Here is a 27939-nt window from a genome sequence, read left to right on the forward strand (position 1 = left end):
CCATCACCTGGTGTTGTACTTTCACTGCCATTCAGCAGGCTGGAGAAGTTTTCCCTAAACAAACTCAGTATACTCTGGTCATCAATAACTAGATCACCTCTGGGGGTCCTACAGGAGTGTGCTCCGATCTTGAAACCTTCAGTTAGTCGCCAGATTTTTTTGTAAAATTTCCGAGCATTACCCCTGTCGGCCTGCTTGCCAAGCTATTCATACTCACACATTTCGGCCTCCTTCTTTTTTTGTCTGCAAATGCGTCTCGCTTCCCTCTTCAGCTCTCTATCTTTCCCATCCCGCTCGTGTTGCGGTCGATCGCAACATTGCGAGGTAGGCAGTCTGTTTTCACTCCACTGCGAGACGACAATCCTCATCATACCAGCTGTTTTTTTTTTGACTTTTCCGAAAGCCAATGGTCTCGGTTGCAGCTGTACGTAAGTTTGATATGCCATCCCACAGTTCCCTTATACCGAGATGCTGATGACTGCTCTTAGAGAGCAGGAGTGCAAGTCGAGTAGAAAATCGTTCGATGTCGAAACCTTCCTTGTGTTTGTTGACGTGTGCGCTTTTCTACACAGAGGCGGATGCGTATCTTAGCTGCTACAAGATAATGGTCCGAGTCGATGTTGGGACCACGAAGCGTACGCACATCAAAAACACTGGAGACATGTCGTCCATCTATCACAACATGATCGATTTGGTTGCGAGTGATTCGATCCGGGGACAGCCAAGTAGCTTGATGGATTTTATGCTGGAATCTAGTGCTACAGACGAACATATTTCGGGCCCCGGCGAAGTCGATCAGCCTCAGACCGTTTGGATATGATTCGTCATGGAGGCTGAATTTTCCGACTGTTGTGCCAAAGACACCTTCTTTACCCACCCTGGCGTTGAAAGCGCCAAGAACGATTTTGACATCGTGGCGGGGGCAGCGCTCATAGGTACGTTCTAGGCGCTCATAGAAGGTATCTTTGACCACTTCGTCCTTCTCTTCCGTCGGAGCGTCAGCGATATGTTGAAGAACCTCGCTTTGATGCGGATTGTGGCTAGACGTTCATCCACCGGAGTGAATGCCAGGACTCGACGACAGAGTCTCTCTCCCACCACGATTCCCACACCGAATTTGCGCTCCTTTATATGCCGCAGTAGTAGTTGATACAAGGACCCACCTTCTTCCATCCTTGTCCCGTCCATCGCATTTCTTGGATTGCGGTGATGTCAGCCTTGAGTCGTATGAGGACATCAACCAGCTGGGCAGAGGCACCTTCCCAATTAAGGGTCCGGACATTCCAGGTGCATGTCCTTAATTCGTAGTCCTTTAAACGTTTGCAGTGGTCGTCATCAAAATTGGGGTCTCTCATCCGAGGCTGTTGCTTCCTTTTCATTGGGGGTGTTTTTATGTGGTAGGTCCCAAATCCTACGCACATCCGCATAAGCGGGTTTCGCCTTCTCACTTTAACTCGCCTCCAAACGGATGTCTGTTGGCTACCCAGAAGATACTTGGCCTTGAGCCACATGTAAAAAAAATCGTTCCTGGCCACTCCCAAGTGAATGACAGTCAGAAACTTTCCTCACTTACGTGAACTTCTACATATGACTCCATCCTCCAATTCACAATATCGGGTGAGACTTGTTTCATGAAATCCACAAATTCTCTCTCTGTCGCTCTTTGAGCTCCGATAAACGTTTTGCCATTATCGCTTATGATTTTTGAGGGGAAGCCAGGTCGTCCGACGTAGTGAGCAAATGCCGCGAGAAAAGCCTCCGTCGTCAGATTAGTACATAGCTTTTGTCGTGAAACAGACGAAGACAGCCACATAGCCTTTCATGAGCGTAGGAGATCTTAGCATGGACGCCTTTATCTGAAAAGGCCCAGCACCGGTAGTAGAGAAATTGCAGCGTTCAGGTGGAAGTGCTGCCATAATCTACGTTCGTATCTTCTGCTTACGCATAGTGCAATCTTGCACATGAAAATGCACTTCTTTATTTGGGGCCTAAGTCGGGGTATGTAGAATTCTTGGCGAACCATTTGTTGCATGAATCGATGTTCAGCGTGCAGCATGAGTATATGAATATATGCGATGAATTAGGTGGCAAATTGAGACTTTTCTGGTATAATTATAGGATGGCGTTCATTATAAGTTAGACTTGAATTAGTAAGCCGACCATTCGCACGAAGCAGACCTTTCGTATCTAGAAAGGGGTTCAGGACCAAGAGTGCGCTCCTTTTATAAATCGGCTTCGATTCTTTTATGTCGCGGCTGAAGTACCGCGTTTGTGTCGATGCGATAAGAGCGACTTTGACTTTCAATTTGAGGCGCTCTATGAATTTGAGCAGATAGGAGACTACTCTGAGTGTCCGGGGGAACGATGAAAACCGTTCAAGGATGTCAGTATCATCCAGTGTTGCATGATAGGGGTCGATTTTTCGACTTTCTGGGTCTATTATGTTAGGCATGAGCGATTGTGCCCAAGAATCGGGAGATTCTGTTAACCGCGTAGTTCGACTTTGAATTTCGATTCCGTCTAGCCATAGTTCTTGTATCAGGATTTTCGCTTCGAAAAGTTTGTATCTTTGTTATGGCGGATGATGCGGATATTGACTCTGTAGTATATAAAAACTGGCAGGTTTTCGGAAAATAATTCGCTGAAAATCTTAATCATCCTTATGTACGACTATTTGTCGATAAATTTTTTCGACATCCCCATTGAATACGTATTTGAATATACGCCTATTTAGTATGAATAGCATTAAATCTGGTTGGAGTGTAGGTCCTGTAAATAGAATATCATTTATGGAATTCCCCGAGCTAGTGGATCTGGATGCATTAAAGACAACTCTAACTTCTGATATTTTTATACTCTCGCAACAAATGTTGCTAAAGAGAGTATTATAGTTTTGTTCACATAACGGTTGTTTGTAACACCCAAAACTAAACGAGTTAGATATAGGGTTATATATACCAAAGTGATCAGGGTGAAGAGTGGAGTTCAAATCCGAATGTCGGTCTGTCCGTCTGTCCGTCCGTCCGTCCGTCCGTCTGTGCAAGCTGTAACTTGAGTAAAAATTAAGATATCTTGATGAAACTTGGCACACTTATTTCTTGGCATCATAGGAAGGTTGCTTTCGAAAATGAGCAAAATCGGACCACTGCCACGCCCACAAAATGACGAAAACCGAAAACACATAAAGTGCCATAACTAAGCCATAAATAAAGCTATGGAAATAAAATTTGGTATGAAGGATCGCACTATGAAGGGGCATATTTGGATGTAATTTTTTGGGGAAGTGGGTGTGGCCCCGCCCCCTACTTAGTTTTTTGTACGTATCTCGCAAACCAATAGAGCTATATAAACCAAACTTTCTGCAGTCGTTTTTTTAGCCACCTCCTAATGCAGTCCAAAAATGAAAGAAATCGGATAATAACCACGCCCACCTCCCATACAAAAGTTAGGTTGAAAATTACTAAAAGTGGGTTAACTCATTAACGAAAAACGTCAGAAACACTAAATTTCACATAAGAAATGGCAGATGAAATCTGCACTCAGATTTTTTTACAAAATGGAAAATGGGCGTGGCATCAAAAACCATATCTCAGGAACTACTCGACCGATTTCAATAAAACTTGGTTTGTAATAGTTTCCTTACATCCCAATGATATGTTGCGAAAATAGGCCAAACGCTTCACAACCACGGCTACTTCCTATATACCAGAACTTTGAAGACGATATGAATCGTTTATTTTACGATATATAAAGTAAGCACTAGTGAAGATATCGGTGCAGAACTTTGCACAAATCCTATGTTAATAGTGTGGCAGCCCCATTCTAAAAATCGCCGAAATCGGACTATAGGTTTTTAAGGCCCCATATATCGAACACGAGGACCTCGGTGCTTCTAACCTAATATTATGGTTTCCAACTTTCAATGGACTTTATACAATATATATGGCGAATATGTGGGTCAAATTGTGTATTATATAATATAAATAAAGTTAAATATATAAATTGCGAGAGTATAAAATGTTCGGTTACACCCGAACTTAGCCCTTCCTTACTTGTTTTGTTAGGCTTTACTACTGCGTGATGTAGCAACTAGAGTGAGTAATATTTGCCTTTTATGATTTTTTCGCATGGGCTTATTTCCTCCATATGATCTAAATGGAGGTATTCTTCTAACACACCATCATACTATTGTTTGAGTTCCCCTCTTCTAAGTAGGTTTTTTTACATACATACTTAGAAACTGCTGTATTGCAGAGGTGCGAGAGTGACCTAAGGCGAGTGTGTCTGGAAATTGTTGTTTTAGTGGTGGTCGTACGACAAAACCGACCACTGATTTAGTTAGTGTGGCTTTGTAAAAGTCTTCACAATACTGATCTTCTGGTGTTGTAACCGAAATGGGGGGAGCTTTTCTAACTCCCAAAATTTCCTTACTTGTGAATTAAGACATTCGTTGGATATCTCTTCAACTTCAGTTGTCATGTTGGAAACTGTTTCACTAACTAGTCCACTTAGTATCCAATCGAAGATGGTATTTTGAGCTAGAAGGGTGTTTGAGATTTTTTCAACACCTTCTAGTATAATTTGCGTTATAAGGTCGCTGCCTATGCTGCTGGGTGTTGCAGTTGGGATCTGCTAGAGTTAGGTTTGAAACCTTATCCCCATGCTTGCCATTTATTTGATAGCTTGGAAGCATGTTTGTTAGTCTGCTTGAATGCGCTTATCCGCTTGGTGTGAAATTAGGGTAATGGGCATATATTATTAGAGCTTTGTATTACTTTTCCGCCCATTCCCGTAATTTCAAATTTAGCTTGCTTAGTTGGCAATTTTAGTTTAGTTTGTGTCTTAGATGCTATGAATGATCGTTGTGATCATTGGTCTATTAAGGCTCTAAGTTTAAAAAGTTCTCCCCTGTGTTCGATGCAGACAATTACTGTTGGTAGTAATACCTTACTTTGAATTTCGCTGTGTAGCGTTTGTGTCTCTTGCGCCTTTGAGCAACATGGAGTCTCTTGGCTAATTTCGGGTTTTTTTTATAACGAATGTGCTTTGAAAAAGCTTATATTTAAATTGTTGTTGATATTGACTTGAGGTCTATTGAAGCTTCTGTTTAGGTCGTGTTGAACGTTTTTAGTTGTGACTGGTTTTTATCTACCCTTTCCGCAATTTCATATTGGAATTAAGAATGTATGTAAGAATGTATATGTATGTTAAGAATTCTTTAATTTGCTGCCACGTTGGGCTGGTTCTTCTTGATGAGAGCGATTGCTCCCAGAAAAGTAGTGATTTTTCTGGTAATGCTACGGTGCATAGGGTCCCAGTTGTATGTAGGAATATTATGTGTCGATAGAACCGACAAACAATTTGAAACAGTGGATTCTAGTTTTATGAATTATTCACTTGTTTCTTTTTGAATTTTCGGCAAGTTCATAAGTATCGTTATTTGCTTGTCGACCAACATTCTTTTGTTTTCATATCTTGCTTCAGAGCTTCTCAAGACAAATTGAAATTGTCATGTTATTTAATGCGAACTGTTTGACTAATACGCCTGTCTAATAGCACTTTTTTGTTGTGATGTAAATAGATTCGCGCCCGTTGGTTTTTTATATTATATATGTCAAAAAGAAGCTTAAAATAGTGAATGCGTTTGAATCCGGAAAATCGCAGAATGAAAGTTAGAGTGAGTTTACATATGTACATATTTACTACATTCGTACTTGCTGTGACTTGTTATTGCTGCGTACCTCTATAAGAGAGAAACACTACATATGTACGTGCATTAGCGAGAAACTGTTAGTGAGAAACCTCTTTAAGCGATAATAAGATTGTGCTCCCTTGAACTCTCGCTTATACAGGTTTGACTGTATTATGTTTCACATATACATGAACATAGAACTGAACTTTTCCAATATACTTTACCACTTTATTTAGGTGATCAGTGAACTTTTTGAAGTTATACTTCTTATACGAGTTCGGAAAAGTTGCGATAATTGTTGCGCAACAGCAACATTATGCATAAACATACATATGTACATGTTTATATGTCATTGAACAAACACACAAACTTACATTTGTATATGCGTGCACGTAAGTTTGTCAACCACCAAAAATCAAAAGCAATGTTCTACAAATACAACAAGCGCCAAAAATTTATGTCGATATGTTTGCATTCTCATACATATTCATACATATTTACGACAAGCTGATTTTCTACCAACAACGCAATGTAGCGTCGCGCAGGCGGCCATCAATTTTTCGACACATCGAGCTTTACAGAATCGTTTCAAGTGATTCCACCGTAATTATAAATGCGCAAAATATGTATTGGATAGTATTGACTTACTATTAGCAAATATAAATAATTAAATGTATTTAAATATTCTACTAATATATGAAGCCAAATATTAATGTACTACAATTGATTTTGGTAAGAATCAAGACATAAAACAATCCATAATAATATGAGTTGGGGACATGGACCTCTTTGCCTGCGAAATCGCGGCACTGATTACAAGTCTGTGACAAAACAAGTAAGGAAAGGATAAGTTCAGGTGTAACCGAACATTTTATACTCTCGCAATTTATTGAAGAAATTTTATTAAGATAACGCACAAATTTACCCATAAATTCGGCATAAAGTTTAATAGAATAACGAAAATCGTCATATATAGATATGAGGGCTGAGGTAATTCCTGAACCGATTTCATTCATTTTCACCAGCTAGGTACACTATATCCAATACTATACGCTCACTTAATTTTGCTAAGATATATCACATATTAACCAATACATATATGCGTAAGAAAGCCCAACGAATTTTTGAAAAACCTATAATTATGTATATGGGAGCTAGGAGATGTTGTGACCCGATAATTTTTGGAACAGAGACACACTATTGGAAGAAAACAAATTCATCTGAATTACATTAAATTAGCTGAGAGATTTACCCATATTTTCGGTTAAAATTTAACCTTAGGCGCTGAGTTCAAAATGTTCGATATCTGGGGCCTTGAAAAGTTATAGTCCGTTTTCGACAATTTTTTCACAAGTGATGCCACAGATCATATACTGTATTTGTGTAAAGTTTTATTTCGCTATCATCATTGGTTCCTAATGTATATATTATAAAGTGAAGGATTCAGATGGAATTCAAAATTGAGTTATAAAGAAAGTAGTCGTGGTTGTGAACCGATTTCATCCATTTTCCACACATGTCATCAGGGTGTCAATAAAATATTATACACTGAATTTCATTGAAATCTGTCTAGTAGTTCCTGAGATATGGTTTTTGACCCATAAGTAGGCGATGCCACGCCCATTTTCCATTTTCTAAAAAGATCTGAGTGCAGCTTCCTTCTGCTATCATTTCTGTGATAGTTTGTGTTCCTGAAGTTTCTCGTTAGTGAGTTAACGTACTTTTATTCATTTTCAACCTAACCTTTGTATGGGAGGTGGGCGTGGTTATTATCCGATTTCTTTCGTTTTTGGACTGTATAAGGAAACGGCTAAAAGAAACGACTGCAGAAAGTTTGGTTTATATAGCTTTATTGGTTTGCAAGATATATACAAAAAACATATTTGGCGGCGGGGTCACAACCACTTTTCCAAAAAAAATTACATTCGAATGTGCCCCTTCCTATTGCGATCCTATGTTCCAAATTTTATTTTTATAACTTTATTTATGGCTTAGTTATAGCTCTTTATGTGTTTTTGGTTATCGCCATTTTGTGTGCGTGGCAGTGGTCCGATTCCGCCCATCTTCGAACTTAACCTTCTTATGATGCCAAGGAACACGTTTTGCAAGTTTCATTAAAATATCTCAATTTTTACTCAAGTTACAGCTTGCACGGATGGACAGACGGACGGACGGACAGACATACATCCGGATTCGAACTTCACTCGTCACCCTGATCACTTTGGTATATATAACCCTATATCTAACTCGTTTAGTTTTAGGACTTACAGACAACTGTTATGTGGACAAAACTATAGTACTCTCTTTAGTAACTTTTGTTGCGAGAGTATAAAAATCACTATTTGCGGTCATTCGTTGTCCGTGGCAACGAAGATTTTACAAGAAATGTACTACAAAACTTACATATGTACATACATGTTTATATGTCATTGAACAAACACACAAACTTACATTTGTATATGCGTGCACGTAAGTTTGTCAACCACCAAAAATGAAAAGCAATGTTCTACAAAAACAGCAAGCGCCAAAAAAATATGTCGATATATGTGCATGCTCATACATATTCATACATATTTATGACAAGCCGATTTTCTACCAACATCGCAATGTAGCGTCGCGCAGGCGGCCATCAATTTTTCGACACATCGAGCTTTACAGAGTCGTTTCAGTGATCCCTCCGTAATTATAAATGCGCAAAATATTTATTGCATAGTATGGACTTGCTATTAGCAAATATAAATAATTAAATGTATTTAAATATTCTACTAATATATGATGCCAAATATTAATGTACTACAATTGATTTTAGTAAGAATCAGAACATAAAACAATCCATAATAATATGAGTTGGGGACATGGACATCTTTGCCTGCGAAAACGCGACACTGATTACAAGTCTGTGAAAAAAAATACTATTTGCGGTCATTTGTTGTCCGTCGCAACGAAGATTTTATAAGAAATGTACTACAAAACATACGTATGTACATGCTTATATGTCATTGAACAAACACTCAAACTTACATTTGTATATGCGTGCACGTAAGTTTGTCAACCACCAAATTTATATTATCCCTGTGAACAAACGGAAAAAATATTATAATGGCATTGGAAGCAATGACAGGTTATGTCGCGCTTTGCGAGATGAAATGATAAAATTACGTCGAAATCCAATTGTCACCTTAGAAAAATAATTATTCGAGTTTCTTAGCACAAGAAAATGTTTATCAATAATATCATTCAATTGTCAAAGTCTTCGTGCTCATGTTGATGATTTCTCAGGTTGTAAGATTTCAACGAAATGAAACAAGAAATTCAGGCGTTGCTATTTATCACAATGAATAAGACAAATGTCATATTCTCACTCCTCATTTAGATATATGTAAAGGCTCCGTGCGCGAGTGATGCTGATGTGACGATATCAACATCAACAAGAATTGGCGATTTGTGTGTGGTAGAATGCAAAATGAACCCTAGCGATAATCATATTAATAAAAAATTTAATTTAATTGCCATTTATATATCACCAAATTCATCGATGAGAGATATAAAATTGTTCATCGGTGTAAAAATATACCAGTAGAGTATAGCGAACAACCGGTATTCCTTGCGGGAGATTTTAATGTAAATTTCTCATTGCCAGAAGCTGAACCATTACTGGCATTCCTCAGAGAGAAATTTTCATTAGAAATGATCAATGGAAGAAATGATACTACGACAAAAGGAGGTACGACTACTGACTTCGACTATTCGCGAGAAATATAGATAAAATAGATGTAAGACATTTCATATCGTATTTTAGTTACATATCATAATCCAATTGTAAATATTATAGATATCAATCCGTCAGAACCCAGAAATGATAATTGATTTGGACTTTGGTTTATAAAATGTGCATAATAAATTTATAAAATGTGAATTTAAGAAAGTGTCACTCGCTAGTTTTCTTTCATACAAAATGATATGCATTTCTTGGAATATTACTAAGAAGTATAACTTCATCCGCGCGTAGGGACTCCACGCACTCTTTTTTTTTGTAATATGCACGTTTTACTGCATAATGTTGCCATGTATATATATTTTTTGAAGTTATACTTCTTATACGAGTTCGGAACAGTTGCGAGAATTGTTGCGCAACAGCAACATTATGCATAAACATACATACAAACTTACATTTGTATATGCGTGCACATAAGTTTGTCAACCACCAAAAATCAAAAGTAATGTTCTACAAAAACAACAAGCGCAAAAAATGTATGTCGATATGTTTCATATTCATACATATTACAACAAGCAGTTTTTCTACCAACAACGCAATGTAGCGTCGCGCAGCCGGCCATCAATTTTTCGACACAAACTTACATTTGTATAAGTTAGCACGATCCAAGCATAAAGTGCAACTATATCAACAACCCCGAAATTACAGCGCAAGCGACAACTTGTAAATTCTGCCGATGCAACCTCAGCACATCCGGCACATGCCAACCGAACATGCAATCAAATTGCATATACTAATTGCTAACACTAATTCTAGGAAATATATCACGCCACTTAATAATTCCGTGGCTTAGAATAAGTTATCAAATTGTTAAATTTAAGTTGGAGTCGTTTCTGATCAATAAAGCGGACACGCTGTCCGATCAAAAAATAATTTTTTTGATATTCCCAACGCGGGAATACATAATTGGCGCCCGAGCAAAATTCAGTCGGTCCGGTAGAAAAACTGGCGCCCGGTTGAAAAAGTTTTTTCGATAGCGGTCCCTGAGTAACGAAAGTAAAAAGGAGGCATCGACGTGCCAGCCTTAGCGAAAGACATAGCAGGAAGTGAAGTGAAAAAGTTTAGGCCAGTGAAATAATTGTTGTGAAAAACATAAAAGCTTCAGCAGTGATAAAATACAACAAGCAACAATAACAAAGCAACTTAAATAGCGTTTATTGGCGATTACCAAATTGTAATTGTACTAAAAGCGTAGATATAAAACAAACACAAACCTCAATATATTACGTCCACGATCACACATGATAGTTAAAATCAAGCGAGTGAATGGCTAAAAACGTTTATCCGAGCAGCACAAGCAACAACAACAACTATTGCTCACATAATCAACGACGGCTACTAGAATTTAAAGTTTACCGAGAAATTGAAAACAGAAGCAAAGCAACAAAAACAAAAACGTATAACGAGTGTAGTGTTTGACAGTGGGGCTGTACGATTTGCCAACGTTAACAACGAAGTAAACCAGCAGCAGCAGCATCCAGAAACATCAGGATTAGAGTAAGAAAAAATTGTTTTAAATTATAAGAATTATTTAAATTAATTTAAATTATATTAAATTGTAAAATGGTTAATCCCAACAACTTGGTCAGACCTCCCATTCTTCCTTCTAACCAATCCACTCCTCAAGCGACAAATAGCACTCAATTAAGTATAGACGACTTGACATCATTAATAGCGAATATAGCGACAAATATACTACAGCAGCAAGGACCAAAGGTAGTACAGGCCACCCTAAATCCGGATGCCAACTTGGCAACCACAACTGATCAAACTATAGAGGACAGACATAGAGGAAATTTAGACGGTTTAGATAGGATCCCTGATGTAGTGAAGTGTCTAAAAGAATTTTCTGGCCGCCCAGGAGAATTCATATCGTGGAAAAAAAGTGTAGACCGTATATTAAATATATACGAACCATTAAAAGGAACCCCGAAATACTACGGAATCCTTAGTGTAGTTAGAAATAAGATTGTAGGCAATGCAGATATGGCATTGGAATCTTACAACACGCCACTTGATTGGTCAGCAATAACAAAATGTCTAGCAATGCATTATGCCGACAAGCGTGACCTATCCACCTTAGAGTATCAAATGACAACTCTAGTACAAGGTAATAAAACGGTTGCTGAATTCTATCAGCAAATATACAAACACCTCTCATTATTTTTAAATAAACTAGGATGTACCGAAATGAGCAACGAATCTCTACGAATGATAACGCAATCGTACAGGGATAAAGCTTTGGACACCTTCATAAGAGGATTAAATGGCGACCTCCCACGATTACTGGGAATAAGAGAACCGGTCGACTTACCTCAGGCACTTCATTTATGCCTGAAACTAGACAATCAGAATTTTCGCATGAATCGTGCTCACAATGTGAAAACGGCATACCAAACTCCTCAACTCTATCCTAAGCGACGTTCTTCACAGGAACAACTGCAATCCTTTTACCCTAAATTAGCGTACTTGCCACAACCAAATCAAGTAAATTGGCAATCTAGTATGCAATCACGTCGAATTAACTATATGAACAGAACTCCTCAAAATCAATTTCAAGGAAAAAGACCACCATCAGTTAATAATCAGCAACAAAGGAAAACCCAAAGAACTTTCCACATTGCCACAATGTCGAAAGATGTGGAGAATGATTATTCGGAAGACGAACCATCTGAAGTTCATTTTTTAGCTTGATGAGCTCTTCGCTTCCATATTTTGAAGCAAGCGCTGATAACGGGAAAATTCTTAAGTTTTTGGTAGATACAGGATCTAGTAAAAACTACATTCAACCACACTTGGTTAAAAAACGTATTAAAAATAAAAACCCATTTTTTGCAAAATCAGTAACAGGTGATGTTAAAATTAATGAACACACAATGCTAAAACTATTTGGTCTAGATAACGAAATCAAGTTTTTCTTAATGCCATCCTTAAAGACATTCGATGAAATTTTGGGAAACGACACATTAAGAGAGCTTCAAGCAATTATCTACACAAATGAAAATTATTTAAAAATAAAAAATCGAATAAAAATTAAACTAAAGCAGCTTCCATCAAAGGCAGTGAATGCAATACATATAAAGGACGAGCACTTATCGTCACAGCAGAAGACTAGCATTAGGCAAGCAGTAGACGCATTCCCAAACCTGTTCGCGGAGCCGAACGAAAAATTAACATACACAACAAAAGTTGTTGGAGAAATAAGAACCGTAACCTGTTTACTCGAAATTTTACCCATACCCAGCATCTCTCAAATCAGAGGTAGAAAAGCAGGTAAAGAAACTTTTAGATGATAAGATTATAAGACCCTCTAGGTCTCCCTACAATTCACCCTTGTGGATCGTCCCGAAAAAGGCCGACTCAGCGGGGAATAAACAGTACCGAATGGTCATCGATTACCGAAAATTAAATTCAGTCACAACAGCAGACAGATATCCAATTCCTGAAATTACAGAAGTAATTTCACAGCTCGGCGAAAGCAAATTTTTCTCAGTGTTAGATCTGAAAAGCGGATTTCATCAAATTCCTCTAAAAGAATCTGACATCGAAAAAACGGCATTTTCCATCAACAATGGTAAATACGAGTTTACACGTTTACCATTTGGTTTGAAAAACGCTCCTTCTATTTTTCAGCGCGCTCTTGATGATATCCTGCACGATCACATAGGAAAATACTGTTATGTTTACATCGATGACATAATTATATTTAGCAAAACGGAAAAAGAGCACCTTTTTCACATTAAAATAATTTTCAATACCTTGGACGAAGCCAACATGAAAGTTCAGTTGGATAAGTGTCACTTCTTCCAAAAGGAAGTAGAATTTTTAGGGTATGTCATATCTCCAAATGGCATAAAAACGAATCCCGCAAAAGTTGAAGCAATTGCCAACTTTCCAGAACCTACAACTTTAAAAGAGCTTCGCAGTTTTCATGGTTTGTCAGGATACTACAGAAGATTCATAAAAGACTATGCGAAATTAGCAAAACCACTGACTTCTCTTCTGAGAGGGGAAGAAGGTTGAATATCGAAAAACAAATCCACAAAAGTAAACATACTTTTGAACGAAGAAGCAATAGAAGCTTTCAATAATATAAAACGTTCACTCACTTCCAGAGATGTGATACTTGCATGTCCTGATTATAAGAAAAATTTCGAACTGGTAACAGACGCCTCCAACTTTGCAATCGGAGCCGTACTATCGCAAGACTCAAAGCCTTTGGCATTTATCTCAAGAACTTTGAGCAAGGCGGAGGAACATTACGCCGCCAATGAAAAAGAGATGCTAGCCATAATTTGGGCTCTGAATTCATTTAGGAATTACTTATATGGCTCAGCTAAAGTACAAATCTTTACTGATCACCAGCCGCTCACTTACGCTTTGAGCAATAAGAATAACAATAGCAAGATGAAAAGGTGGAAAGCAGCCTTAGAAGAATATTCATACGACTTACATTATAAACCTGGGAAACAAAACGTCGTAGCAGATGCACTATCCAGGATACCCCCGAAGGAATCACAGGTTAACAGTCTATCAATAGCAACCAATTCGAATGATAGCTCGTCCCATAATTTAATTTATAGCATAGAAGCCCCTATAAATGCTTTCAAAAACCAAATAATTTTAAAAGCAGATAGTACATCTACGTATCAATTTAAAATCGTGTTTCCTACATATCATAGACACATAATTACGGAACCTGATTATTCCGAACAAACCCTTAAATCAATTCTAAAAAGATATTTGAACCCATTAGTTATAAACTGTATAAAAGCAGAAGAATATGTTATGGGCAAAATACAAGAGGTCTACCCATTACATTTTAGCAAATACCGAGTTAGGTTCACACAGATACAAGTGGAAGATATACCTAATGAAAAAGAACAGGAAGAGATCATTATAAAAACGCACAATAGAGCGCACAGAAATACTAGGGAAAATAAAATGCAAATTCTAGAAAAGTACTATTTTCCTGCAATGGCAAGTAAAATAAAGAAAATTATAAGAAACTGTGCAACATGCAAGGAGAGCAAATATGACCGACGTCCAATAAAACCTCAAATTCAAGCCACACCCATTCCACAGTTCGCAGGCCAAATAGTGCACATTGATATATTTATAGTTGGTAAGGAATTAGTTCTTTCCTTTTCGGCTATAACCGGCTAAACGGTTGCAACGCCAATCACATACATACAAGGAATTAGTTCTAACTGCGATGGACAAATTCTCCAAATTCGCAATAGCAAAACCCATTCGATCGAGAGCATCGGAACACATCAGACAGCCTTTACGCGATATCCTTTTCTCCTTTGTTCCAGAAACAATAGTGATGGATAACGATAAATCTTTTAATTCTGAAGCAATAAACTTCATGATTGAAAATGAATTCGGAATTAATATTTTTAGAACCGCTCCGTATACAAGTTGTTCAAACGGACAGGTAGAACGTTTCCATTCTACATTACAAGAAATAATGCGATGTCTTCAAAAGGAGAGCACGTACCGTTCATTCCACGAATTGTTGGATAAATCAGTTTTCGAATATAACTCCACTATTCATACGACAACAGGAAGAAAACCTGTAGAAATATTCTTTGGCAGACGTGTTTATAGCGACCCTAAAATAATGGAGAAAGACAGACAAGAAACTATAAACAGACTCCTAGCGAAACAAAACGCAGACCTTACATACCATAACAAGAACAGATCACCTCCAAGCACATATGCGCAAGGAGATATCATATTTGTCAAAGTAAGGAAATAAGTTATCGGCTAGATTTAGAAAAGAAATTGTTGCGAAAAATTTTAATACAACAGTAGTAACTAAATCAGGTAGAGTAGTTCATAAAAGTAACATCAAATAGAATTGCATGAGTAAATATGAATTTAAGCACATAAAATTTCTTCTGTAATAGGAAAAATGAATACGGGGGAAATCATGACAATCATGCTGGTACTAGCATTGACGGTAGACGCACAACAAATCGACATCCAGGATTTAACGAATAATAACGGATATTTACCCATCAAACTAACGAACTGAAAATAATTAATCATTATGACAAAACACTTCATTTTATCAACTTAACAGCCTACGAGGAAACAGTAGCCTTAAAATCAAATAACATTAACATGCTAAAAACCACAACTTTTGATGATAAAAAAATTTTGGACACAGTTAATAGGAACTTCGCATTACTCCAATCAAAAATAAGCGGCTTACACCCTCATTTAAAATCAAAACGAGGACTTGTAAATATTCTAGGAAAAGGATTAAAATATATAGCAGGATCCATGGACAGTGATGACGAGACGGAAATCCATAACGCACAACAGCAAGTATGACGAATATAGTACGCGTTAATAACTTTATATCCGAGGAAATAAACAATATAACAAAACATATTAACCAACAGCAAATCTCAATAAGTCATTACATTAATACATTTAAGGACACCATACAAAATAAAATAAAGTCATTAGAGGACAAGGTTCAATTTTTAGAGCACACATACCAAATAGAAAACGATATATCCTTTTTACGAAACCACATAGACGATATAGGACAAATTATATTTTCCAGCAAAATAGGTATAATTCCTACGGACATCCTCACCAAATTAGAACTCGAATTAATTACAGATTTCGACAGTTACCGAAATATCAAGACAGCAGTAATATTTCAAAACAACAACATAATCATAACCCTCCTAATACCCCAATATTCACCAAATACCCTTTCACAAATCAGATTTGAACCACTTCCTAATATAGCTAACAAATCAATAGCCTTAGATACTTACGAAGTATTAATAGATTCAGAAAACAATATGTATGAAACATATGTAAAGAAACAATTTGGAGAAAAATTTAATAAAAATTCACAATAAATGTTTAGAAAATATATTGAAATTCGAAGAAGCAAATTGTAATTTAGAAACTATAGATAAAATAAATGTCACTGCAATAGTTCCTGGTATTCTAGTATTTAAGAATTTTGATGTAGAAATAGAACACAATTGCAATAAGCAAAAAATAAAACAGAAAGGCAACTTTCTTATCAAATTTGAAAATTGTTATATTAGTGCGCTTAATAGGACGTATTCGAACATTAACATTAAAATATATGAAACATTTATTTTGCCAAATCGAATCACAAAAATTAAAGAGAAAAAGAATGTAACCGAACTTGTTCTTAAATTAGAAGATCTTTATGTAAAACAAATAAATCACGAAAATAGTATCGAATTACTAATGAATAAAAATAAAAAGAGGAATTTAATCAGCATAGGCACTGATGTTATAATTATAACTATAATTTTAATAACAATTGTATACATCATTATAAAAAAAAAAGCAGCAAAAGCTAAATATTTCAATTGAGCCACCGGAAGCAACTTCAGCAAAAAGGGGACCATTTCTACAAATTTCAACACCACAAATGCATTAATCCCGATTGAGGACAATCGACTTAAGAGGGGAAGAGTTAGCACGATCCAAGCATAAAGTGCAACTATATCAACAACCCCGAAATTACAGCGCAAGCGACAACTTGTAAATTCTGCCGATGCAACCTCAGCACATCCGGCACATGCCAACCGAACATGCAATCAAATTGCATATACTAATTGCTAACACTAATTCTAGGAAATATATCACGCCACTTAATAATTCCGTGGCTTAGAATAAGTATAAATTAATCAAATTGTTAAATTTAAGTTGGAGTCGTTTCTGATCAATAAAGCGGACACGCTGTCCGATCAAAAAATATTTTTTTTGATATTCCCAACGCGGGAATACATAATTTATATGCGTGCACGTAAGTATGTCAACCAGCAAAAATCAAAAGCAATGTTCTACAAAAACAACAATCGCCAAAAATGTATGCCGATATGTTTCATATTCATACATATTCATACATATTCGTTGTCCGTGGCAACGAAGATTTTACAAGAACTGTACTACAAAACATACATATGTACATGTTTATATGTCATTGAACAAACACACAAACTTACATTTGTATATGCGTGCACGTAAGTTTGTCAACCACCAAAAATCAAAAGTAATGTTCTACAAAAACAACAAGCGCAAAAAATTTATGCCGATATGTTTCATATTCATACATACATATTTACAACAAGCCGTTTTTCTACCAATAACGCAATGTAGCGTCGCGCAGCCGGCCATCAATTTTTCTACACAAACTTACATTTGTATATGCGTGCACGTAAGTATGTCAACCAGCAAAAATCAAAAGCAATGTTCAACAACGCAAAGTTTCGACACATCGAGCTTTACAGAGTCCAGTGTGGTTATTAGCCACACATTCTATATTCTACATTCTCTGCTTTTAGTTGAAATACTCTCCGATGAAAAGGTAAGACTTCATTTCTGTAGACAGTGTTTATTTACTAATTAATTCGTCTTCTATATAATATTGACCTATATGTAGTATTAGTACACAGTGAATAGTGATTCAAATGATTCAAACAAACAAAAAATAAGTGACAGTGATAATACGTTACGTGATGGTAAGTTTCTCTTAAATATTTCAATTGTCCGTAAAAGATGCACCTTGTGGATTAAACTTGTGCTCTTGAAACTAATATCAATTGGATTGGCAACATTTTTAATGATTTTAAATTGATTTTACAGCGGAAAAAGACAGTGCAGCCCGTGTTTCAAGAGAAGGGAAAAGAGCACAACATTATCGTAAATTCCGAGCACGAAAGAAAGCCGAGCGGGAAAAGGAGAAATTGGAAATGATAGCTGGCAGTCAATCGGGGAAGTGGAAAACAACTGCGGAATATCAGAGAGAGTACCGAGCGCTTAACAAAGATTCAACGTCTGCTGTTCCATCAATCTCTGCGGGAGCATCTATAACTACTGATGAATCAACGATCGTCAATTCACCGATAACTGCTGGGCCTTCAACGCATCTTCATAGTTGATTCATCAATGACTGGTGGACCTTCTACGTGCATTGATCCATCAACGATTGCTGGACCTTCTTCGTGTGTTGATCCATCAACGTTTTTGTTATGTGATGGTAAGTTTCTCTTGAATATTTCAATTGTCCGTTATAGATGCCACTTGGGCATTAAACTTGTGCTCTTGAAACTAATATCAATTGTAAATATTATAGATATCAATCCGTCAGAACCCAGAAATGATAATTGATTTGGACTTTGGTTTATAAAATGTGCATAATAAATTTATAAAATGTGCATAATAAATTTATAAAATGTGAATTTAAGAAAGGGTCTCTCGCTAGTTTTCTTTCATACAAAATGATATGCATTGGAATATCACTAAGAAGTACAACTTTATCCGTGCGTAGGGACTCCACGCTCTCTTTTTTTTTTTGTTCACTACGCTATTTATGTTGTATGCACCTTTTTTCTTTTTATTGTTCCCTGCACTATTTACGTACGTAAATTATATTTCTTCCAATTGTGCCAGCCTTTTAGGCTCGAAGGACCATAGTTGTGAACCTCGTGCGTTTTTTAGGGAAAGAGAAGTAAACTTTATTTTCACAAGATTCGATTTCAGCCTTTATTAAAAGATTATAGACAAGTAATAGAAACAACGGGATTGTCACGCGCAAAATGCGAAATATCAACGATCGACTGGGGCGAAAAGGCTTGTGTACGCTATCGACTGCGTATCGAAAAGAAAAAGCGCTGAGATCTCATTTTGCGATCCCTTTTGTATAAATTGTGTGGCCGGTGTGGAGTCCTCGTGCGTGCTCCCTGCCAGCCAAAGGTGGTGAAAAAGCTGGTTAAACCGAAGCTTTTTAAACCCACAAAAGTGGTAAAAAAGTGGTGAATTTGCCATAGGCCAGCATAGCTGCTTGTGAGTTTTTTAACCACTATTCCCCTCACACGTACGAATACATGTGATCTTACATCTCTGTTGCGCTCATTATGCAGTGTCATATAATTTATATACAGAAAAATATAGCTGAACTGCTCTAATATCCCTAATCGTCAGCTGATGCAGGGTTGCATTTTTCTCATCCCTATTTATAAATTTTCTTAAAATTTCAAACATATTATTTTAATTTAAAAAAATTTTTTTTTTAACTTTATTTAACATATTTTCATTTTATTTTTACAATCATTTAACATAATAATAATAATTTTTACAATTATTAGTATAATTAAATATTTATTATATAAAATATTTTTTGTATAATATGTTATTGATATCTGAAAATAAAAGATAAGATAAAAGAAAAAGATTATTAATATCTGAAAAAAAGAATATTGGTTGAGAAATATATTAATTAAATAAAAATAGTTATAATATCTGAAAAAAAGATTAATAAAAGCTGAAAAAAAGATTATTTAAATAATAGTAATTATAAAATATTAATTAAATATTTGTAATTATAAATTCTGAAAAAAAAATTAATGGTGAAAACAAAATAAAATCTGAAAAAAGGTTAGTTTAAGCTGAAAAATATTTATTAATAAATAATAATTATAAAATTTAAAAAAAAATATTAATTAAGTAGATTTTAGTTATTAGTAATATATAATATAATAGTAATTTATAAAATATAATATAATTATAGTTCTAATAAAAAAGAAAAAATCGAGCCGAATTCCAATATCAAAAAACGCAATCTGAAAAAAAATTATGAAATTAATAATGCGCAAGCAGCTTGAAACACTTTTCTTTTTATATTTTTTTTTCAAATCCGCTGGCACACAAAACATATATGGGAATTTCCGCCACAGACAATCGATTTTTTGTTGCATTATTTCACTGTGCAGGCACACAAAACATAAATTGTTGCACTGCGAAGGCACACAAAATATACAATTTTTTTTTAAGCAAAACTTACATTTTTTTGTTTGCTGCTGCTTCTTGCTATGTTGCTGATTGTTGTATGCTGCTAGAATAATGTTACAAATTAGTTAATTTTATATAAATTATAATAAAAAATATTAACAATTCCATTCAACTCACCTTTTTAACCATATGTGCGCAAATGACTCGCGTTTTTCAGTATTTTTTTTATTTCCCTTTATGGGATTTTTTTTGGCACCAATGACAATTATGTTTTCTCTTTCACACTCATTTAATAAGAACAAGAAATGAGATAACTAGTTTTGTTCTGTTTGGGAAATTCGAAATGTATTAACCCTAGTCCCTTTCGAGGTTGGTCGCCTTGTCGTGGCGAAGAGGCTTAAGTAATAGAAATGTGAGAATCCCAAATGGGAACCCACACTGCTCTTACGAACTAAGAGGGAAACCTCATAATTTTCATAAAGGGGATGTGGATGAATAAACCTTTTGCTTTTACACCCACCTCTTGTTGTGAAAAGTGTGAGGATACCCGCACCAACACCACCCTAAGCCAAAGTGTCGAGGTACCCGTGCCGAGGGCTGAATGGTCAGCGGGCGGTAATGAATAGCTGATCGCGAACGGTCCCCTCCGATGCCCAGGCGAGGTCGGAGGTACCGGCTCTGCGGACGAGTGACCAACCCCTTCCGGCTTACTCGTGGGACCAAACATGAACTCAGAAAAAAATAACAAAACAAAAACAACAACAACTAACACTTTGACGACCATTGCAACTGTGACAGGGACTACGGAAACAAAGTATCGGAATCAGACCAAGTACGCCGGTAGCGACAGCAGCTAATACAGTGGGTACCAACCAAAGTACCCCGAATTTGAATACGGAACCCTCCACCTCTAAAGCTACTCAGAGTACCAACCAAAGTACACTGGCAGCTAAGGGAGAAAACCGTAAAAACCGTAAAAAATCCGTAAATCAAGAGAGGAAAAGCCGGCAAGATAGCCAAAGATCAGGCTGCCGCCACTTCAGTTGACGAAGAAGAGAAAAAAATATTACAGCAAATAGTGGAGGAGTACGAAAGCTTCCTGAAAAGGAAGTAATCGGAACCCCCCTCCGAAATCGAAAAGCAGTCGCAAAAGAGGAATCGCTCACAAAATGATCAGTTGGAAACTCTGTCCAAAAAACCCAAGAAGGGAACTGAACGGAATAGTACAACAGCTAGACATTTTTGTGATGTAGCTAGGGATAGTCTACAAGTGGCTGTCATTGACGACAACTCCTCCACACCTACCACGATTCAGGAAATATGGGTGGAGATTGACGTCAGATTATCGAGTCAAGTCCTAAGCTATGTACTCGAAAATCCAGCGGGTCCCCATCCAGAGTTCGACTCCTCGGAAACCCTTAGGGGATACAGGGTAATCAAGTGCGCGGACCAGGCCTCTTTGAACTTCCTTACGGGAAATCAGCGACGCCTTTGTAGACATCAAATTGAAGCTTATACCCGCCAAGGACATTCCAAGAAGACCTCGTGCTCGTATTTGGCTACCCCCTCTAGAGGAGCCAGGAGAAAAACTCCTCAGATGCATTAAGCTGCAAAACAAGTCAATACCTGGTATTGACGAGTGGCAGCTAATTAAAGATGAAACCCCCAACAAATCAAGCAGACCGATACTAGTGGCCATAAGCGAGGAGTCGATAGAGGCTCTATCGAAAGCTGACAATAAAATCAGCTTCGGTATCTGCAGGGCCAGGCTGAAAGTGTTCCAGGGCGACAAAGCGGCTGACGAAGGATCTTGATACGGAGGTGGAGAAGATTGAAAAAATACTAACGAATTCGTTCAATCAATCCACACCTCTTACAGTTCTGACCACCTTGGTGGAACGGTGACCTTAAAAAACTTAGAACTTTATTAGGGAAAGCCTTCAATGAAATCTACAAGACCAAGTTATGGCAACCATACAAAGATATCTTGAAGCAATACAAAAAAGCAGTAAGGAAAGCAAAAGCATGCTCCTGGCAAGCATTCTGCTCTTCGATAGAAAATTGCAAAGAGTCGGCTAGACTGAGCAAGATACTATCCAAAGAGCATACCAACGATGCATACATAAAAACTGAAAGAGGTACTTGGGCCTCCTCAGCGGAGGAGGCACTGAAGGAACTCACAAACAAACATTTTCCTGGCAATAAACAAATAACGGAAACACAGCTACAAACGAAAAAAACTGAAATTACAGCAGACCAATCGAGTCTGATAGTAAGCAAAGAAAAAATCGCTTATGCCATAAACAGTTTCTTACCGTACAAAGCAGCGGGCCCGGATGGGATTATACCCATAATGCTACAAAAGCTGAAAGAACCAATAGTTCAAAGGCTTGAAAAGATATACAAAGCTAGTCTTAAACCATACCAAGAGCTGGAAAAGAATTAAGGTGGTGTTCCTACCAAAACCAGGAAGGAGAACCCACGATAGTGCTAAAGATTTTAGACCTATCAGCCTTACCTCTTTCATGCTGAAAGTTCTAGAAAGATTAATGGACATACATATAAGACCAAGAATTGGAGGCACACTATCGACGGCCCAGCATGCGTATATAAAAGGCCGATCGACGGAAACTGCCTTATATGATGTGGTAAACGTAATAGAAAAGTCGCTACAGCACAAACAGTATACAATGGCTGCATTCTTGGATATAGAGGGAGCATTCAACAATATAGAATTAAGCACGATAATTGATTCACTGACACATGCCGGCATAGACCGTATGGTTGGCAGTTGGGTGAAATCGATGCTTATGAACAGGATGATCATAGCAACAAACGGATCAATAACATTAACCAGATATGTGAGCAGAGGGACCCCTCAAGGAGGTGTCCTATCTCCGCTTCTATGGGTGGTGTCGCTAAACGAAATTCTGCATGAACTCAACAGAGGGGGGTGAAAGCAGTAGCTTACGCAGATGACATAGTACTGTTGGTAACAGGTCTCTTTCCATCCACTATCAGTGAGATAATGGAAAGGGCCCTAAGAAGACTACATCAATGGGCAGCTGGCAATGGCTTAGGTGTTAACTCGAATAAAACAGACCTGATGCTATTCACGAATAAAACCAAGATACCCCAATTTATTCTTCCCTCACTCAACGGTACAACAATTCCTCTGTCCTCGACAGCCAAGTACCTAGGGGTGCAGTTGGATACCAAATTAAATTGGAAAATAAATATCGATAACAGGATTAAAAAAGCATATGTGGCCCACTATACATGCAAGAAAATAATAAGCAGAAACTGGGGCCTTAAACCAAACATAGCCATGTGGATGTACACGGCCGTAATCAAACCAATACTTACATATGGAGCTTTGGTCTGGTGGCCAGCAATAAATAAGCAGTATAACATCAAAAAATAAATGGATTACAGAGGGCATCCTGTGCAGGGGTTACTGGGGCGCTTAAGTCATGTCCGACTGACGCACTAAATGTACTCCTATATCAACTGCCCATCGACGTTTTCATAAGAAAAGTAGCAGCACTTTCAGCTATAAGAATAAATGAACTAGGTGGTTGGAACCAGAAAACTTATGGACATAGCGGTATCCTGAATCATTTTATTAACAATTTATACAAATCAGACTATATCCCCTCATTTTATTAACAATTTATACAAATCAGACTATATCCCCTCAAAGTTACATTTCAACACTAACTTTCAGGTGAGGATACCCTCTAAACGTGAATGGAGAAGAGGTCTAGAAATAGAGGATAATACGATCTCAATCTATACCGACGGGTCCAAAATCCGTCTACCAAACGCAGCCAGTATCTTCCAAGCGGAAGTGCTTGGCATACAGAAGGCTGTGAAGCCATGTTGAACAACAATGGGGGGATACAGAAAGTGAATATATGTATACACAAACAGTCAAGCAGCATTGCTTGCCTTGTCGTCTCCGGAGATTAATTCTCACGTAGTCAGCAATTGCAGGAAGGTTTTGTGCTCATTAGCAGAAAAACTCAACCTGTCCATTATATGGGTGCCTGGCCACAGGAATATTTACGGAAATGAAAAAGCAGATGAATTGGCAAAGACAGGAGCCTCTCTAGATGAATCCGAGGCGGAACAAATTCCATGCCCATTAGGAACCATCAGGAGAGAGATATACACATATTACGAACAAATAGCCATAAACAGATGAAAATCAAACCACAAATGTAAAATAACAAAACAGGTATGGCCCGATTATAATAAGATAAAAACGAAGGATTTCCACTATCTTTGCGAATGCCCGGCATGGCTGGCCTCAAAAAGAATAACAGAAATTAGTAGTTTCATAGAGAACACAAAATGGTTCGAACGCCGAGATGAAACGCAATAGCAGTAATTTCTAAGGCCTTACAATAGTGTAACAAAATGGCGCATCTAGCGCTAATTGAGCCCAGAAGGGCGGCACTCCTACCTACCCACCTATTAACCCTAGTATGATTAATTCGACTTTTGAGGAACATATTTCTAAGCATTTTAGAGGAATTATTTTTTCATCGCGTTAGAGTTAAAAAACAAAACAACTCAAACGTGTGCGTTGGTGTTAGTAATTGAAGAAATATGAGGGGAAAGTGGTTATCGGTTTAATGTATGTGTGTATCGGTGTGTAGTATTGATGCGTAGCGCGCTCTTGAGTGGTGTATAGGGATGCAAACGATGTATCGATGTTTTTGAAACATCGATGTTTTCGTCAAAAAGCATCGATGTTAGCCATCTCGAATCTAAAAACATCGATGCATCGATGTCACTTTCAACGATGTTTTATGTCGATGTTTTATATAAAAATTTTACTTCACACTTTTTCGGGTATTAACCCGAAACCCTCTATTTTGATACGCTTTATTACATTGGAATTATATTTTTGTAAAATACGGAGAATTCGTTAAGGGAATGTGCGCTTGGACCTGCGGTTACTTTTATGATTTATTTATACAATTTACATATTTCTGGCGTAGGCTACTGCGTTTGATCAGAGATTCAAATTACTTCATTTTAAAGATGCTTGGGCTAAAGGAAATACTTTTTTTGTTTCATAGAAAATTAATCGCGCTGATACAACGGAATCTTCGGATGAGTGTGAAACAGAATACTCGTTTGATGTTTGGAACCAGAATAAACATTTGGTCCACCAAAAGGTGAAATGTAAGCTGTCAAATTTATCTACAATTACAGGGACGGAAGGTTGAAGAGGAAGAAGATATATGGTCCCTTAAGAATTGGCAACGGCGAATACCGCAGACGATGGAACGATGAGCTGTATGTGTTATTCGACGACATAGACATAGTCCAGCGAATAAAAAAACAGCGGCTACGCTGGCTAGGACATGTTGTTCGAATGGATGAAGGTGCTCCAGCTCTGAAAGTATTCGATGCAGTACCCGGTGGTGGAAGCAGAGGAAGAGGAAGACCTCCACTCCGATGGAAGGACCAGGTGGAGAGGGACCTGGCTTCGCTTGGAATAACCAATTGGCGCCAAACTGCCAGAAGGAGAGATACGTGGCGCGCTGTTTTGGACTCGGCTATAACCGCGTAAGCGGTGTCTACGCCAGTCAAGAAGAAGAAGAAGAAGGTTGAAGAGAAAGTGTATCTCGGCTGTTACCCCTACCAATCAGAAGCCAATAGAGTTTGGGTTGACATGAATACTGTGTTTGCGGAGTTGTATAAATAGGCTTATTAATATTTACACACTGTAGCCTCTTCAGTACCGAGTAAACGACTGTTTTCTAAACCCAGGGCAACTAGCACGCAGTAGTAAAATTGAAAATAATGCTAAGTGAAATAAAATGTTTCAACTTAAGGCGTACTACATTTCATTTATTTATGCTTCTGCTTCTGTATCCCTTAGCTTTTCACACTAAATTTAAAATAAGTTAAAAAAGTTCAAAAATACATCGATGTTTCGATGTATCGATGTTTTAATTGCCGATGTTTTTGATTTCGATGGGTTTTGAAGAAACATCGATACATCGAACCATCGATGTTTCATTTTACGATGTTTGCATCCCTAGTGGTGTATGATGTGGATTGTAAGTGGTGATGTGGTGAGTGTGGTGAATGTAGCGTGTTGGTGATGTGTGTTTGCATGTGAAAATGATGTGTGTCCAGGGTGATTAGAGTCTCTCATGTGTTAGTGTTGGTATGTGATTGATAGTCATTTAGCCAGATTGAAAAACTTAAAAAACTTAAATTCAACGCATTGGCGATGGAATCGGGTTGCACTTACACGAACAGACTAAGAGATGCTCTTTTAAAAGCATTTCGTTGCTGGATACCGATTTGTTAAATACTGGCAATAGGTACACTTTGAAAAGAATAGCCAGGGTTCCTTGATTGACATCACCTTCGCTAATATAACATACAATTTGACCCACATAATCGACATAAAGTCCATTAAAAAAATCTGTATATATATTATAGTATATGTGGGCTGGGTAATTCATTAACCGATTTCAACTATTTTTGCCACCTAGCTATATTCTATCCAAGATTATATGCTCACTAAATTTTGCTGATATATCTCACATATTATCTGATGTATATGATATAAAGTCCAAAGAATGTTATTAATATGGGAGCTAGGGGAAGTGAAGAGCCGATTTCGCTTATTTTTGGCAAAGAGACATATTATTAAAAGAAAAATATTCTCCGATTTTTTTCAAAATATCTGAAAGGCTTACCTATATTTTCGGTAAAAAATTTATTCGAAGCTCTGAGGTCCTCATGTTCGATATATGGGGCATTGAATAATTATGGAGCGATTTCTATTTTGAGAAGGGCAATGCCACATAATAAATGCGGTATATGTGCAAAGTTCTGCTCCAATATCTTCACTAGTGCTACTTTGTATATTTTAAAGTAAACGATTCAGATCGACTTCAAATTTCTTGTATATTGGAAGTAGGGGTGGTTGTGAACCGATTTGGACTATTTTCATAACATATCATTGGGAAGCCAAACAGATATTGTGAACCGAATTTCATTGAAATTGGTCAATCAGTTTCGGAGATATGGTTTTTGAACCAAAAGTGGTCGGAACCTCGCCCATTTAAAATTTTACCAATTTGATTACAGCCCTTCTGTACCATCTTTACAAAGAAATTTAACGTTTCTGGTGGTTTTCCTTACTAAAGTAAAGCATTTTTAGTGGTTTTCAACATCACCTTTGTTTGGGAGGTAGGCGTGGTTATAATCCCATTTCCTACATTTTTATACAGTTTAAGGAAGTACCCCAAGGAAATGACTCTAGACAGTTTGGTTGATATAGCTTAAGTAGTTTACGAGATAGGTACAAAAACTTAGAAAGGCGGGGTCACGTCCACTTTCCCAAAAGAACTACATCCAAATATGCCCTTCTTATTAAGATCTTTGTACCAAATTTCACTTTCATAGATTAATTTATGGCTTAGTTATGACACTTTATATGTTTTGAGCTATCCCCTTTTTGTGGGCGTGGCAGTGGTTCGAATTCGTCCATTTTCGAACTTAACTTATGGTGCCAAGAAACACGTGTACCAAGTTTCATTAAGATATCTCAATTTTTATTCAAGTTACAGTTTGCTCGGACAGACAGACCTCCGGATTTGAACTTTACTCGTCACCCTGATCACTTTTGTAT

General features: G+C 37.3%; 1 protein-coding gene across 5 annotated transcripts in view; it reads right to left on the reverse strand.

Annotated features, from left to right (window-relative positions):
- The window catches only part of LOC105220076 (neprilysin-3), a 307341-nt gene that overhangs the window by 269574 nt on the left and 9828 nt on the right, over nt 1-27939 (reverse strand). Inside the window, exon 2 of one of the 5 annotated variants that reach the window (XM_054226091.1) lies at nt 8714-8764. The exons of the other annotated variants lie outside the window; for them this stretch is intronic. The gene's annotated coding sequence lies outside the window, so the exon portion shown is untranslated. The remainder of the gene's footprint in view (nt 1-8713; nt 8765-27939) is intronic. 5 annotated transcript variants of the gene reach the window in all.

The sequence above is a fragment of the Zeugodacus cucurbitae genome, chromosome 2 (genome assembly GCF_028554725.1).
Source record: "Zeugodacus cucurbitae isolate PBARC_wt_2022May chromosome 2, idZeuCucr1.2, whole genome shotgun sequence".
Classification (NCBI taxonomy): Eukaryota; Metazoa; Arthropoda; class Insecta; order Diptera; family Tephritidae; genus Zeugodacus; species Zeugodacus cucurbitae.